Genomic DNA, 14,072 nt, shown 5'->3' with positions numbered 1-14,072 from the left:
CAGAGAGCACTTCTTACATAAACTATTTGTGAGAGGTGAATGGGCTGAGCAGGGCCAGGATGCCTGGTTGCAGGCCATCACGCGACAGGTCACTGAAACAGGGTCAGACTTATGGAGAGATCAGGGTCCATTACATGTGGCCCTGAGTGAACTATATATGGCTCCTAAAGCCAAAGAGGAACACAATAAGATTGCCAGGATAGCAGCATACCTGTACCTATATATGGGAGACATGCAGGATAGATGTGCTGAAAGCCAAAATCTGTCAAATAGGCAACAGGTGGTGTTAGAGAAGGTCCAATCGGACCTGGTCTCTTCTGAGCAGAGGCTGCAGGGGAGCCAGGAGTCAGAAAATGACAGCAGGCAGTACATCATTAAAATAAAAGAGGATATGGGCATCCTACAACAGGAAAAGACAGACCAGGATACCAGATTTCTGGCCCTGCAGAAGGAGCACCAAGACAGTTTGGACTCCTTACTGCAGAACCAGAAAAAGTTGGAGCAACAGATCAATTTCAACAGGGCATGCGCGGAGCAGGTAGTCACCCTGCAAAGCCAGCTAGATAGAGAGAAAGAGGAGAGCAATAAACTGATTCTGAAAGACCTGGATACCCAGGCAGAGTTTGATCAGGAGCGCCAGAAAGCTGGTGCCTTCCAAAGGCAGAGGGACGACCTGGCGGCACAAATGCAGGCTCTTAGTCAGGAAAGAGACGCCATAGGCCAGGAAGTCTGCCATTTAAAAAGGAAAATGGAAGAAAATCACCTGGCCCTCCAGGGGCTGGGTGACCTCCAAAAAGAAAACCAGAACTTGTTAGAGCACACCATGAGGGTGGAGGATGCTCTAGCAAGAAAGGAGCAGGCCAATAGGGACACCGCTCAGGAGGTAAACCTCCTGCAGCAAAGACTGGCCCAGTTCTCCAGGACCAACCAGGAAGCACAGAGGGAAAACGAGGCCCTCTGTCAACACAATGATAGGCTCCAACAACAGGTAGCGATGCAGGAGAGACTGATAGAGTCTAGTAAGGCCTTAACTGAGGAACTGAAGGCACAAATGCAGGCTCTTGCATTGCAACAGGGAGCAGGGGCGGATAGAGATGAGGTTCGCTGGGAAATGGAAACTCCGGAGCATAACCTCAGGAGCCCTAGTACCAGAGGCCCTCATACCTCTCAGTCCCTGGACTCTGCCACCCCCATGTCCCCTGGCGCACATGAGCACAGGGCCACAGGGATGGCAGATTACTATCCAGCTAAAAGTATGGGGCTCATAGGCCAGTACCACTCAGGAATGGAGGGGTGGGCATCCGGGTATGGGCACCCAAGTACAGTACAGTTCAATGGGGAACCCCAGGAGAGTAGGCCCATTAAGGGCATCCTGAAAACCTCTGCCCAGTTAGGTCAGTGGAGGGGGTACCCATCAAATCCTGGCAGCAAGGAGGAATCTGAAGACTCCTCTGAACTGCGCAGGACACAGGAGACCAAGTCCCCACATTCTGCCAGCCATTCCCAGGCTTGCAGAATCCGGGAAAACCTGGAAGAACAGACGGGAACCTCTGGGAGCAGTGCCTCTGAGTCCGAGGACGAATGGACAAGGGTTACCCGAACCAAAAAGGCCAATAAGGCAAAAAGGGCCTTGCTTAAGGACCCCTTAAAGCAGATTAAGGCGATCAGGAGCGTCATCACGCCTTACCATAAGAACGCTAAGTATTCTGTTTGGGAGCACTTAGAGTTGTTTGAGCAAATGATGGAGACTTTCCATTTGAAGGACAGCCAAAGCTATATTCAATATGTAAAGTGGACCTTCTCCCCGGAATACTCCAGTTTCTTTGCGGGGCTGGAGGACCAAAATCATTTAAGATGGTCCACCTATAAGGCGGCCATCTTGAAACATTTTTCCATTCATAGAAATCCTCAAGAGGCTCGCAAGGCAGCCTACAATTTGCAATGTGGGGAGGATCAGGCCCCACGAGAATTTGTGCAAGAACTGAAACGTGCTTTTGCGCAGACCACCAGAAGGGTGCGCACAGATAGCAGAGAATTTATAAATACGTTCTTCCATGCCTTGCCCAAATATATCATGACCCAGCTCGTGAGGGATTTTCACGAGAAAAGATCTTTAGACTGGGTCATTGAACAGGCTACCCGGATCTATGAGGTGCAGAAACCGGTAGATAGCAAAAGTAATGCCCAGAAAAACCCCAAAGCCAACACCACCCCTGCTGCTGCCAAGGTGGCAGAGGTAAAGGTCACCCCCGTTTTAGATTTGGAGATGGGGGGGCCTAAAAACCTACCTGCACCTAATAATGCTAGGCCCAGAAGGTCCTCGGGCCAGTCACAGACAGGGAGCCAATGAGGCAGCCTCACAAATGGGGTCCCTCGCTCTCCTGATTATGTAAGTCCCCGTTACAAGGGAAATCGACCCATCCTGGGTTATGTGTGGACTCCTCCAGCCCAAGGGGGGGGATCCAGCCAAGCACCTAACCCAGGGAACTTCCCTCCAAACTTCCCACAGGAGGGCAGAAATTTACCAAACCCTGGGCAGAACTTTTTCCCCAGATATCCACCCGACTTTCAGCCCCAAAACCATCCATCCTTCTTTCCCCAATTCCCTGAGCCCAGACCACTGAATCCGGGAGAGGGGAGGCCAAGGGTGGAGGGGTACCCAAATCTTCCCAACCCGGGGTATTACCAGAGGAGGGACAGCTACCCTTCCCGGGATCAGCCCAGGGGAGAAAACAGGGCCCCGTATCAGCCTGAGCGGGTTTCCCAGTTAGAGCGCCAGGTTCAAAACATGGCGCGGGACCTGGGTCACATACTGAGGGCTCAGCAGAACCCTCAGATGGGCGTGCCGGCGCAGAACGCACCCAACTCTGGACCTGGTGCTCCAGAACAATGACGGGGGCAGCACCCCGATAACTCACCGGTTCCCAGGGAGGAGGCACAAAGGGAAGGGGGGTGTAAAGCCTTGGAGGAAGCTTCCTTCCTCACTTATAAACAGCCCCTGGAAACCCAGGAACCGGAAACAAAATCTCTTGCCCCTGAAAGTCTGCCTCCTAAGGAGCAGAGGGGGGGTAGGAGAAACAAAAGACCCAAACAGACTCAGTTTGAGGAGGAGGTACAGATCTTCCAATTTGAGGGAGAGGGATCCTCAGAGGATCCTGGGAAAAGGATCTTCTCCTTCAGAGAGGGGGGAACTCCTCCCAAAGAAAAATGGGTCCCTAGGGATGCAAATCCAGACTGGGGAGATGTGGAGACTGAGCTACCGCCGCCCACCATCTCATCCCAGAACCAACAGCAAGAAAATCCCCTGGTTCAAACCCATCCTGGTGACTGCCTCCAAAAAGGGGGGGGCGGCCCAGAACCGGAGCCAGGGGAACCCACAATGGCTCTGATCTCCAGTTGCCAAATTTTTCTTTCAGATTCCCAAGGCTCTCCACAGAATTCTGCCCAAAATTCTTCTCTCGCGATGTCCAAAACCAGAAAATTAGCCCACCAGTTATCCAAAAATGTACATTATCTGTGCCCCCTTGAGGAGAAGGAGGGAAGATATTATGCCCCGGTACAAGTACAGGGGCAGGGTACAATCTCGGCACTGGTGGACACTGGATCTCAAGCTACCCTTCTGTCCAGAAGGGCCTTTGACGAACTGAATGCAGGAAGGGGAGAGAATTACCAAATTCCTCTCACCTCTCTTCCTGGACAACTGCAGAACTTTGACGGGAAGGAAATTCCCGTTGAGGGGACTGCAGACTTGGACATTAAGATCGGGCGACACAAGTTGAAACACCCGGTCATAGTTGTGACCCCAGAGGGCACCCCTTGTTTACTAGGGAATGACCTCCTGAGAAGGTTGTCACCCCTAATTGATTGCGTAAACAAGGTCCTCTGGACCCAGACTAGCCGACCAATAAAATTAAAACAGAGTGTCAACCATGTTAGTTTAAACGGCACCTGCCACATGGTTGAACAAAAATCTGACCAAGTAGAATTTCACTTCCAGAACAACCAGATTCCAGACGTGACAGTAATAGCAGTAGGAGAACAGACTGGTGATGGGGGGTCCTCTCTATTTCTGAAAATCAACCTTCCTTCCAGTCTAAAGTGGTATTCCACGCTGGAAGGAAACACTCTGAAATTCTATACCAATCCACAATCTGAAACTCCCACTCCTATAGTCCAGAAAGATGTGAAATCAGCTCAGAGCCTGGCTGATATTCAGCAAATTGGAGAGCAGTTGTTCATCCCTGTTCAGTTAAATGATGGGAAGGACTCTGTTCTCGCTCGAGTGTGTGTGAACAACGGTAAGAGCTTCATCAGCGAAGCCATGTTCCGCCAACTCCCAAAAGATCCAGCCATTCCCACCTTCAAACTGATAGACAAATGGGAAATGGACCTGGAAGCACCTAATTCCAAACATCTCCTGCCAAGCAGGTGTATGCTCAAAATCTCCATTGGCAACAAGAGCATAGTCCACAATTGTTGGGTCGTGCGAGACGTCCCTGCCGCCTTTTACTTAGGCAGTGACATTCTCAATCGCTTTGCCATTAGTTTGGACCTAATAAACTTCAAAGCTTCGTCCCGATTAGCGGATAATCCCATGGGCTTTGATGATCCAGAAAAAGCATTTAGGTCAGCTCAATTGCTACCTTATGCAGTTGAAATTCAGATCAAAGAGGAAGTCACCATCCCAGAAAGGACCCGACAATTCTCCCTGGAAGTGAAAGTTAAAAGAGGACAATATTTGCAAAACCCTGATGCTTACATACATCTAAATGCTTCTCTCCAACTGCAAGGGTTAGGGGTCAACCCAACTCCATTAGTCAACATAGAACATGACACCATTCTAATAGAGGTGGATAACAGCGACTTAAAGAGTATTACTCTAGCCGCAGGCACCATTATTGGAATGGCGGTTGATGACCGACATTTTTCCATCGACTTAGTAAATGAACTGTTAGGACCAATCCCCAAGGACTGCGTTGACAGTGACAGTGAGGACCACGCAACACCAGACAGGATTTTTACCCGGCATGGGGGGAACTTCCTGGTGTACACTTCCTGCCCCTATGGTAAGGAAGATGTGACTTGTGACTTCAGGAGGGATGAGGTGATTTTCCAGGTCCATGAGGGCTGCCTTTCCCACCTGAAGCCTCCGGTCCAGATCAGCACTCTGACCAGGGACTTCTCCACCCAGCTGGAGGAGGCCGCGGAGATAGCCAAACCAGAATTCTTTCCAGGCTTCAGGCAGATGGTGGAAGAGAGAGTCAACCTAGCTGATGCCTGTGTGACTCTGGAACAAAAGCAAAAGTTGAAACAAGTTTTCTTGGATTTCCAAGATCTCTTTGCGGTAGACTCATATGACTGTGGTCGCACTGACATCCACACAACAACAATCCCCACGGACCCTGGCATGACTCCTGTGTTTGTGAAGCAATATCGCTTGCCTCTCGCATCAATGGAGTCCCTTACTGAAATAATTAAGAACCTTGAGTCCCGGGGAATAATCCGTCCAGTCCACAGCACCTTCAATAATCCGGTGCTGGGAATATTGAAGCCAAACGGCCAGTGGAGACTCTGCGCTGACCTCAGGGAACTCAACAAACGGGTCCATACTTCCCGATGGCCTCTGCCCTACATTGACCAAGGGCTGGCCCAGATCCAGGGGTCACAGGTATTCACTGCAATAGACCTGACCAATGGATACTGGACCGTGCCTGTCAGCAGGGAGGACCAATACAAACTGGCTTTTACCTTTGGGGGCCAGCAGTACACATGGACCCGGACTCCCTTCGGATACCTTAACTCCGGTAATGAGTTCAATATTTTCCTACATAAGGCCATGCCCGACCTGGGTGCGAGGGGTAACCTGGCTTATGTAGATGATGTCCTCATTAAAAGTTCATCTGTGGAGGAACACATAGCGGAGATCCGTTATGTTCTGACGCAGTTGAGGGCCGCCGGAGCAAAACTTTCCTTTCAGAAAGCACAGTGGTGTAGAACCCGTGTTAATTTCTTGGGGCATGAGATTACTCCTCAGGGTCTCTGTCCCCAGGAAAAGAAAGTGGAAGCACTTCAGAAACTGAAAGACCCCACAACTCTGCGGGAACTAAGGAGCCTCCTTGGACTGACTAATTACAGCAGAAAGTTCATTGAGGGCTACGCAGAGATCACCAGACCCCTGATTCATCTCCTGAAGGGGGGGGTCAAGTGGGAATGGGGTCCAGAACAAGCCGAGGCAGTAAGACAACTCAAGAGAAGCCTCTCACAAGCGCCTTGCCTAGCTTACCCTGTCCGAAACAAAGAGTTCTTCCTGGAGACAGGGTTCTCTAATACGTGCTTGACGGCAGTATTATACCAAAAGCATGACAAGGTCAATAAAGTAATCTCCTATGCGAGCAAAACTTTATCCTCTGTGGAGGAAAAATTCAACGATTGTGAGAAGGCACTCCTGGCGACGGTGTGGGCATTGAAGAATTACCGCCCGTTTATCCAGGGGGAGCACATCATAGTGGAGACTCCACACCAGCCTCTGCAATATCTCCAAAGTGACAGAATCCGGGCCGGAAATGTGAGTAATTCCCGAATTACTTCCTGGATTCTGTCAATGCAAGGCTTTCCTGTGGAGGTCAGATATGGCCAAAACAAGAAGAGTCCACTCGCGCAAGGTCTGGCTGACTTGCATGATTGTGCCAGAGAAAACTGTCTCGAGGACGAAAGTCTAAAAATCAAGGACAACACGGAGGCATACCTTAATTCCCCACACAAAGTCTTTGAAGAGGACAAGTGTGAGGGAATGCCCACTGTCTATGTGGATGGATGCTCTTACCATGTTGACAACAACGGGGAGAAAGAACTGGTGGCTGGCGTAGGGAATGCATGGGTGAATGAGTCCCCAGAACCCTCCGCTGGATACAAAATTGGTCCCCGAAGTAGTCAGGTGGCAGAATTGATGGCTGTGCATCAGGCCATCCTCACTGCTATCCAGCATCAACTCCACGAACTGGTCATAATCACAGATTCGGATTATGTACGGAACGGGTTCGTGGAGCACCTGGTTAATTGGAAAACCAGAGGCATGTTATGTGCTAACAACAAACCCTTGAAACATGGGAAGTTGATCCAAAACATTGATGATTTGGTCACCTCGAATGAGATGACCATCTATTGGAAAAAGATCAAGGGTCATTCCAAAGTAGAGGGACCAGACAAAACTGGAAATGACTTAGCTGATCAGCTGGCCAAAACCGGGGCCATCCAAGGGGATCTAATTGAGATTGAGTCCCTGTTGGGGGAAATCCAGGTCACTGCCATCACTAGGTCCCAGACAAATGCTCACAACGACCTTTCAATTGCACAATGGAGTAAGGAGACCCCTGATGCTGATTTGATTACTGCTCAGAAGGGGGATCCAATTATTGGTAAATTTTACCAGCACCTTGAGGACCCTGAGAACTTTCCCCTGACGGATACCGATTACATTGGGAAAGAGGACCTAAGAGTGTTGATGAAATGTCCAAAAATGTTCCGGATCCAAGACGGTTTGTTGGTAAGGAAATCCAAAGCTGGCCACGATCAGTGGGTGGTTCCTACCTCATTCCGCAGCCTGATGTTAAGTCACTCCCATGATGCGGCCACTGCCGGTCACAGGGGGTTTCACACAACATTGGAAATCTTAAGAGAGGTTGCATACTGGCCACACATGGGCCAGGACCTCAACCAATATTTGAAGGGTTGTCTTGTGTGTGCACAATTTCAGCCGACATCCCTCACACACCGGGCGCCTTTACAAAAGAGGGGAATGACACTGCCATGGTCAGATTTACAAATCGACTTTGTAGGCCCCGTGATTCGCTCGGCTAGGGGGAATAAGTACATGTTGACCGTCACATGCTTGTTTACCAAGTGGGTGGAATGTCTCCCAGCCCCAAATTGCAAGGCAGAAACTGCAGCTGCCTTGATGATTAACCACATCTTTTCCCGTTTTGGTCTACCTCAAAGGATTGAGTCAGACAGAGGTAGCCACTTCACCAGTGAAGTAATGACAAAGATGTGGGAGATACTGGGGGTCAAGAGAAAGCTGCATATTGCTTATAGACCAGCGTCTTCTGGGGCAGTAGAGAGATATAACCGGACAATTGTGAGCATATTAAAGAAGTTTGTGGCAGATTCTGGGCCAAGTTGGGATATCCGATTACCTCTGGTCCTAATGGCTATCAGATCTACCCCTTCATCTGCAACCAAAATGTCACCATTTGAGTTGATGACTGGGCGCAAGATGGTGCTTCCTCAGCATTTGCTCTACAGGACCCAAGAGCAGACACTGATAAATGCCTCCACTACTCATGAGTATGTGGAGAATTTAAGGAAACACCTCCAACATGCTTTTGCTTATGCTCAGCGGAATCTAGAAAGATCAGCTGATAGCATGAAGACCCACTATGACCTGAAAACTTCCAGGAAGGAATATCAGGTGGGGGACCGGGTCTATCTATACAACTTCCAAAGGAACCAGGCCAAGCAGCGCAAATTTTTGCCTACATGGAAGGGACCCTTTGAGATCATCGACAAGATCTCCCCTGTGGCCTACAAGATCCGCATCCCCAAAGGCGGTTCGGCAGAGGGGGAAGACAAGTGGGTCCACATAAACCAGTTGAAGTGTTGCCATCCCAGGCACACTCTGCAACAACTGGAGGAATCCTCTGGAATCCTAGCGGGTACTGTCTCAGACTAATTCAGTTCCAATCATAAAACATACCACATCTAGTCTCTAAAAATACTGTGATTTGCATGAAACTGTCTCTTAGTTATACTGTTTTTTTTTCAAAATAAGAATGTAATGTTTCGTGATGATGAAATGCATATGCTGCCCCACTATCTCAACAGTGGTGGAAAAACGTCTGTGAGTAGGTATTGCCGCTCTTCCTTTGTCGTCCTAGGAGAAAGAAAACCTGAAGACGGGCCAAGGAGGGCGATCCGGAGACCGGGAACGAAGATCCAATGGGCCCAGTGGACCGCCCAATATTCCCATCAGGACCGGCGAGGAGAACCGATCGATCAGTACCGGATGGAGGAAAAGATGCTGAACTGTGCCATCTATTGGAAGAAGATGAGGAAACATCCCAGGTGTTGCGAGTCCCATTCGTGAAATAGAATGGCCATCGCAAGAGGGGGGCTTGTGGGATGTATTTACCCATGCATCCGAGCCCTACCTCAAAAATGTGCAGTACTGACATGGAAAACCTCATGATGGCCAGAGCTTCCCAGAAAATGCACAGGGAAATGCATGAAGAATAGGCTGCCACTCATTTCTGCCGATGTTATGGGCACAGAAGGACACTGCCTAAAACCACCATTGGACTACCCACACAGTAGTCTGAAACCATTGGGAATGGCAATGCTGATTGCCAAAAGCAAACCCATAACTGTTGGGAATTCATTTTCTTAAATCCCAAAAAGGGGTGCAGTACCAGTACTCACCACTATCCAAAATCCGGCGTTTTAAAACCACCAGATTTTGTAGAAAACTGAATAAATGAACCCAAAACAGTCCAAAGAAAGACTTACTGAGAGGTGGATCCAATGTAAAGTTATATTCTGAAGTGACTTGAAGGTTTATAACAAGACTGGCTGCGCTGTGGATTTCAGCAGTTTAAGTAAATTTGGACTGAAAGACACTAAAAAAAATCTAAATGTTTAAATTGACTGAGTGACCTACTTTTGAGTGTCACATAGGTTGCAATTGTTTAAATGTCATAGTTTTAAACTTAGAATCAGCCTTCTAGCTGCATATGTGAAAATGTTTAGTTTTATTTGAATGCAGAAACTGGGGAACAGAAATGACAGCTTAAAGAGATTCCAATTTGCCTGGCAACTACCCCCATCAGGAGTGAAACTTGAGTCACAGCTGTGTTCCCAGGCCTAGCTGCCCTTTTGCTGCTCACACTAAGGATATGCCATCTATCTGATAATTGAATTACCTGTGCTCTACAGGAGCTCTGAACAAAGCCTCTCCTGACTCAGGCAAAGGTTTTATTGCAGCCGTCGTAAAATGTAGCTTCCTCTTGGCAGAAGCTGGGAGGGGCACTGCCTGTGAGAGCAAGCTGGCTTGGCAGAACTGGATAAACCAGTATTTCTACCTTGTGCTGAGAGGAAACCACACCCCTTTGGAGCCAGAACATAACTTTAAATAGATGGATCATTCATAGAGCGGACATGTGAAAATTTTATAAATGATACCATAATTCTTGTGATTTTTCTGCCCACAGTTTAAGAGGTTTTTAGAACCGGTGGTATGTTCAGGGGGGTTTTAGCGGAAAAGTGGATATTACTCTAAATGTATGCATGTTAAAAATCTGAAACTTCATCAGTTAATGTCCATACTCCCCGCGCACATGTATGTAAAGTTGGGTCAATGTCAGAAATTGAAAAATCAGTTAAAAAGTCAATTATCTGCCATTTCTGAATGCAAGCTCTTAGAAACAGCAGATTTGGACAGAGACATGGCTAAATTCAGCCACACCATGTATATGTAATTTCAAGCAACTGTGTAACTGTGAAATATGTCTTTTATTATCAAATATAGAATGTGTGCAATCTGACAGAGGAGTGTCCTATCTGCAAGCCATAAAATGACATCCCTCTGACTCACAGTTCATTCCCCAATCAAGTGGGGAATGGAAATTTGACCAATGACAAGTGAGAGGGGCGAGTTTAGTTATGACCAAACACACACACCCACTTGCAGAACATATAAATGGACCACTGAAACTTAGGTAGAGACCTTCAATTCCATCTGCCGCTGGAAGCTCTGCCGGAAAAATCCATACTTTACCTCCATCAAACCTCCAGAGAGCCAAACTAGAGACTTCAATCTATCCAGAACTAGAGACCCAGACCAGAGAACCAGAGAGTGCTGACCCCGATGCTGTGAGCAGTTCCAGAGGCCAGGCGCTGTGAGCGGAACCCGAGGAGACCGGACCAGACTGAAGTCCGTGACCAAGTCGCTTTCCGGTTCAAAATCTCTTGTGAGTACTCAGCAAAACTCAGAACACATCTCTTAGTTAAAATAATATAATTCAATCTATTTAATCTAAGTAGAACTGCCTCCTAACTGTCACCTGTCATTTGTAAAGCTGTCACTTGTCATTTTTTAGTTGCAAGCTGCACGTGTCTTTTTGAACTTTAAAATTTCAAATCTGAAAAACGACCGTTATTTAATCACTCATATCTCCGCAACCGTTTGTGCTAGAGACTTGCAGTAACTTTCATTTGAAAGCTTAGAATCTTAGCTTTGAATCGCACCAAGAACCACATTCCTACCGCTTATAGTTTTACCGCAATCGCGGAAAACGCACGCGCGAATTTTGCCGCGATTTGCAAATTTCTTCACGTGTAAAAAGACAGCAGTTTTGCTTTTCCTTGCCAAAAACTTCGTTTACCTGCTAGTTACTACTAAAGCATTGTTAAGGTGATCCTGAATTCATAGAGAGTAGTTATCACTCACCCTGAACCTCTGAAAGGGAATTAAAAGCATTTCCAGCATACTTCTCATCCATTGCTAGCACATATAAAAGCATTTGGGCCTGTGTTTTCAAAACTCCTATCTGTTTTCTTTAAGCTTGCTGGGGTGAACTGAATCACATTTGATTGCATTCTGAGAACTGTGTGTTTTCCTTCCATTCCCTTGCCTTGCATCAAGGGGGGGAGGGGATTGCCAGAGAAAAGTGATTACATTGTTTTGTTGAAATCATATTGAGTATTTCTATACTGCATTTCATTCATTCAACCTTGCATCCATTTGAACTCTATAAAGCATTTTGTACCACCTTCTTCTTTTGTTCCTATTCACCTGTGTGCTACCTTATCCATTTCATGTCAACTCCTTATTGATTATAGAGAAGCGTGTTAGTGCCAGATTCTCCGTTGTTAATCTTTATCATATCAGATTAAGTGTGCTATTCAATTATTAATTTATTATAAAGTGTGATCTATATATCTCTTGTTTAAATTATCAAATAAACCTTTTAACTTGTAAAACAGAACTACTTCTTGGCTCAGTGGGGTCAGGGGGATTCCAAGAGAGGGGTGTTATATAGGGGTAGTCATCCAGAACGCATGAACTGGACATAAAGATATATCAATAAGGGTTTTCATTCAGTATTATAGACTAGGCGTTGACTTAGCTGTAGTGTTGAATTGAATCCTCTTACAATCTTACTCCCTTGATGCACTTGTGTAAAGCCTTGCCAAAACACATGCCCAAGCTCAAACAGTATAGTGCGGAATGGGTAAAAGGCACAGCAGATAAGATGTTCATGCGGTGGCCACAAGGGGGATCTTTGGCAAAGGCAGTATTGCAACACATGACCACATATTTGCACGCTGCATACACAGGAAAGAACTTAGAGAACAGGTTAGCTATTTTAGAGCTTTGGAAGATGTACCAGGAAGAGAGAGAGGATCCACCACCTGAGGATTGGATGCTTAGCCAGTGTGAAGAGGAAGGTGTCAAGCCTTCTGCTCCCCTTGCCTCGCTTGAAGTAAAAAGCATTAATACAGAAAGCGCAGGATTGTATCCATTGAAGGAACTAAAAGCAGTGACGGGGTATAGTAATCCAATATATAAACTGCCTGCTTATAGCAGTGACAATAGTGCAGAGGAGACTAAGAGAAAAGAGGAGACCTTTAAGGCCTTACAAAACAGGGAATAGAAAGGTGAGCTATCAAACGTATCGACAGATATAGAGCGAGAAATTAAGAGATGGAAAGGAGAAAAGGATAAAGCTGACGAGGTAACGCTCGTACAGAACGAATGGATGGGAGGACGGATATTGCTTAAACTAGGTGGAAAAAGCATTGAGGAAGTTAGGCAAAGGGAAGACCGAGATGAGCAGGATAGAAAAGATAGGGAACAAGAAAAGAGATTAAAAGATGAGCAGAAAAGGAAGAGCTGACAGCGGCGAGAACAGCTGTATCATGAGGAGAAACAAAAGAAAGAAAAAAGGGCAGAGGAACAAAGGAAGTATGATAACAGACAGAGATCTATGGAAGAACGGGATAAACAGGAAGAAAGAAGAGCAGGGGAAAGGAGAGAAGAAATACGAAATGAAATGAAATTATATTTTATTCATATTGCGCTCGTACACAAGTGTTTCAGAATGCGACCAGGCAAAAAGGGAGGGATACAAGGGAGAACAAACAAAAAAATAAAAGAGTGATCTTACTAGGCCCAGTGACATCTAAGAAAGCGCAAGTGCATGGAAAAGGGAAAAGGGGTAAAGTGCATGCAAGGGGGGAGTGGAAAGTGCAGAGCAGAGGAGAGAAAAACAGAATAAATATAAAATAAAATAAATAAATAAGGGCAATAACACCAAGTTAGTGCAGCCAGCAAGTGGCAGGTGAAAGTTGGTCAGATAAGGTATATCTGATAAGTGCAAAAGAAAAGTAGGCGAGGGACTGTATGGGTACAGATACAGAACCCTAGTGCAGAGGTTGGCCTCGAGGCAGTGCAGGAGTCTAGCAGGGTGAGCAGGTACCTGGGCCCAAATGACAGAGGGTGGCCAGGTGCACGATGCCAAGAGAGAAACAGATCAACAGGGGAGAAAGGGGGCAAAGGCAGAGGCAAAGAGGAAGGTCTTGAGATGCTTCCGGAACCAGAGATGGTTTTCCTCAAGTTTCAAGGTGGCCGGGAGGCTGTTGCAAAGGGAGGCACCAGCAGAAGACAGAGATCTACCCCCAACCCGTTTCTTTGCAAAATGACTAACCTTGAGGGAGTAGAAGTAGAGTAGCGAAGGGCTTGAGAGGGGAGGTATTTACGGAGGGATAGTTGAAGGTATTTTGGACCCAGGCCCCAGAAAGCCTTGTGGACAATGCAGAGGGTTTTAAATGTAATCCTTACATCCACTGGGAGCCAATGAAGGAATTTCAGGGCTGGAGAGATGGTTTATAGTCAATGCATCGAAATCGATGCATCGACATACCAACGCATCCAAAAAGATGCATCGACTATAAAAGCGTCGACAGGCCATCTTTTACAAGTAAAAGTGCCTTTTCATCGAAACCAGTCCATCGAAAAT

This window comes from Ambystoma mexicanum, chromosome 9, assembly GCF_040938575.1.
Source record: "Ambystoma mexicanum isolate Mex_15411 chromosome 9, UKY_AmexF1_1, whole genome shotgun sequence".
Taxonomy (NCBI): Eukaryota; Metazoa; Chordata; class Amphibia; order Caudata; family Ambystomatidae; genus Ambystoma; species Ambystoma mexicanum.
Note: the sequence above shows the minus strand (reverse complement) of the source record.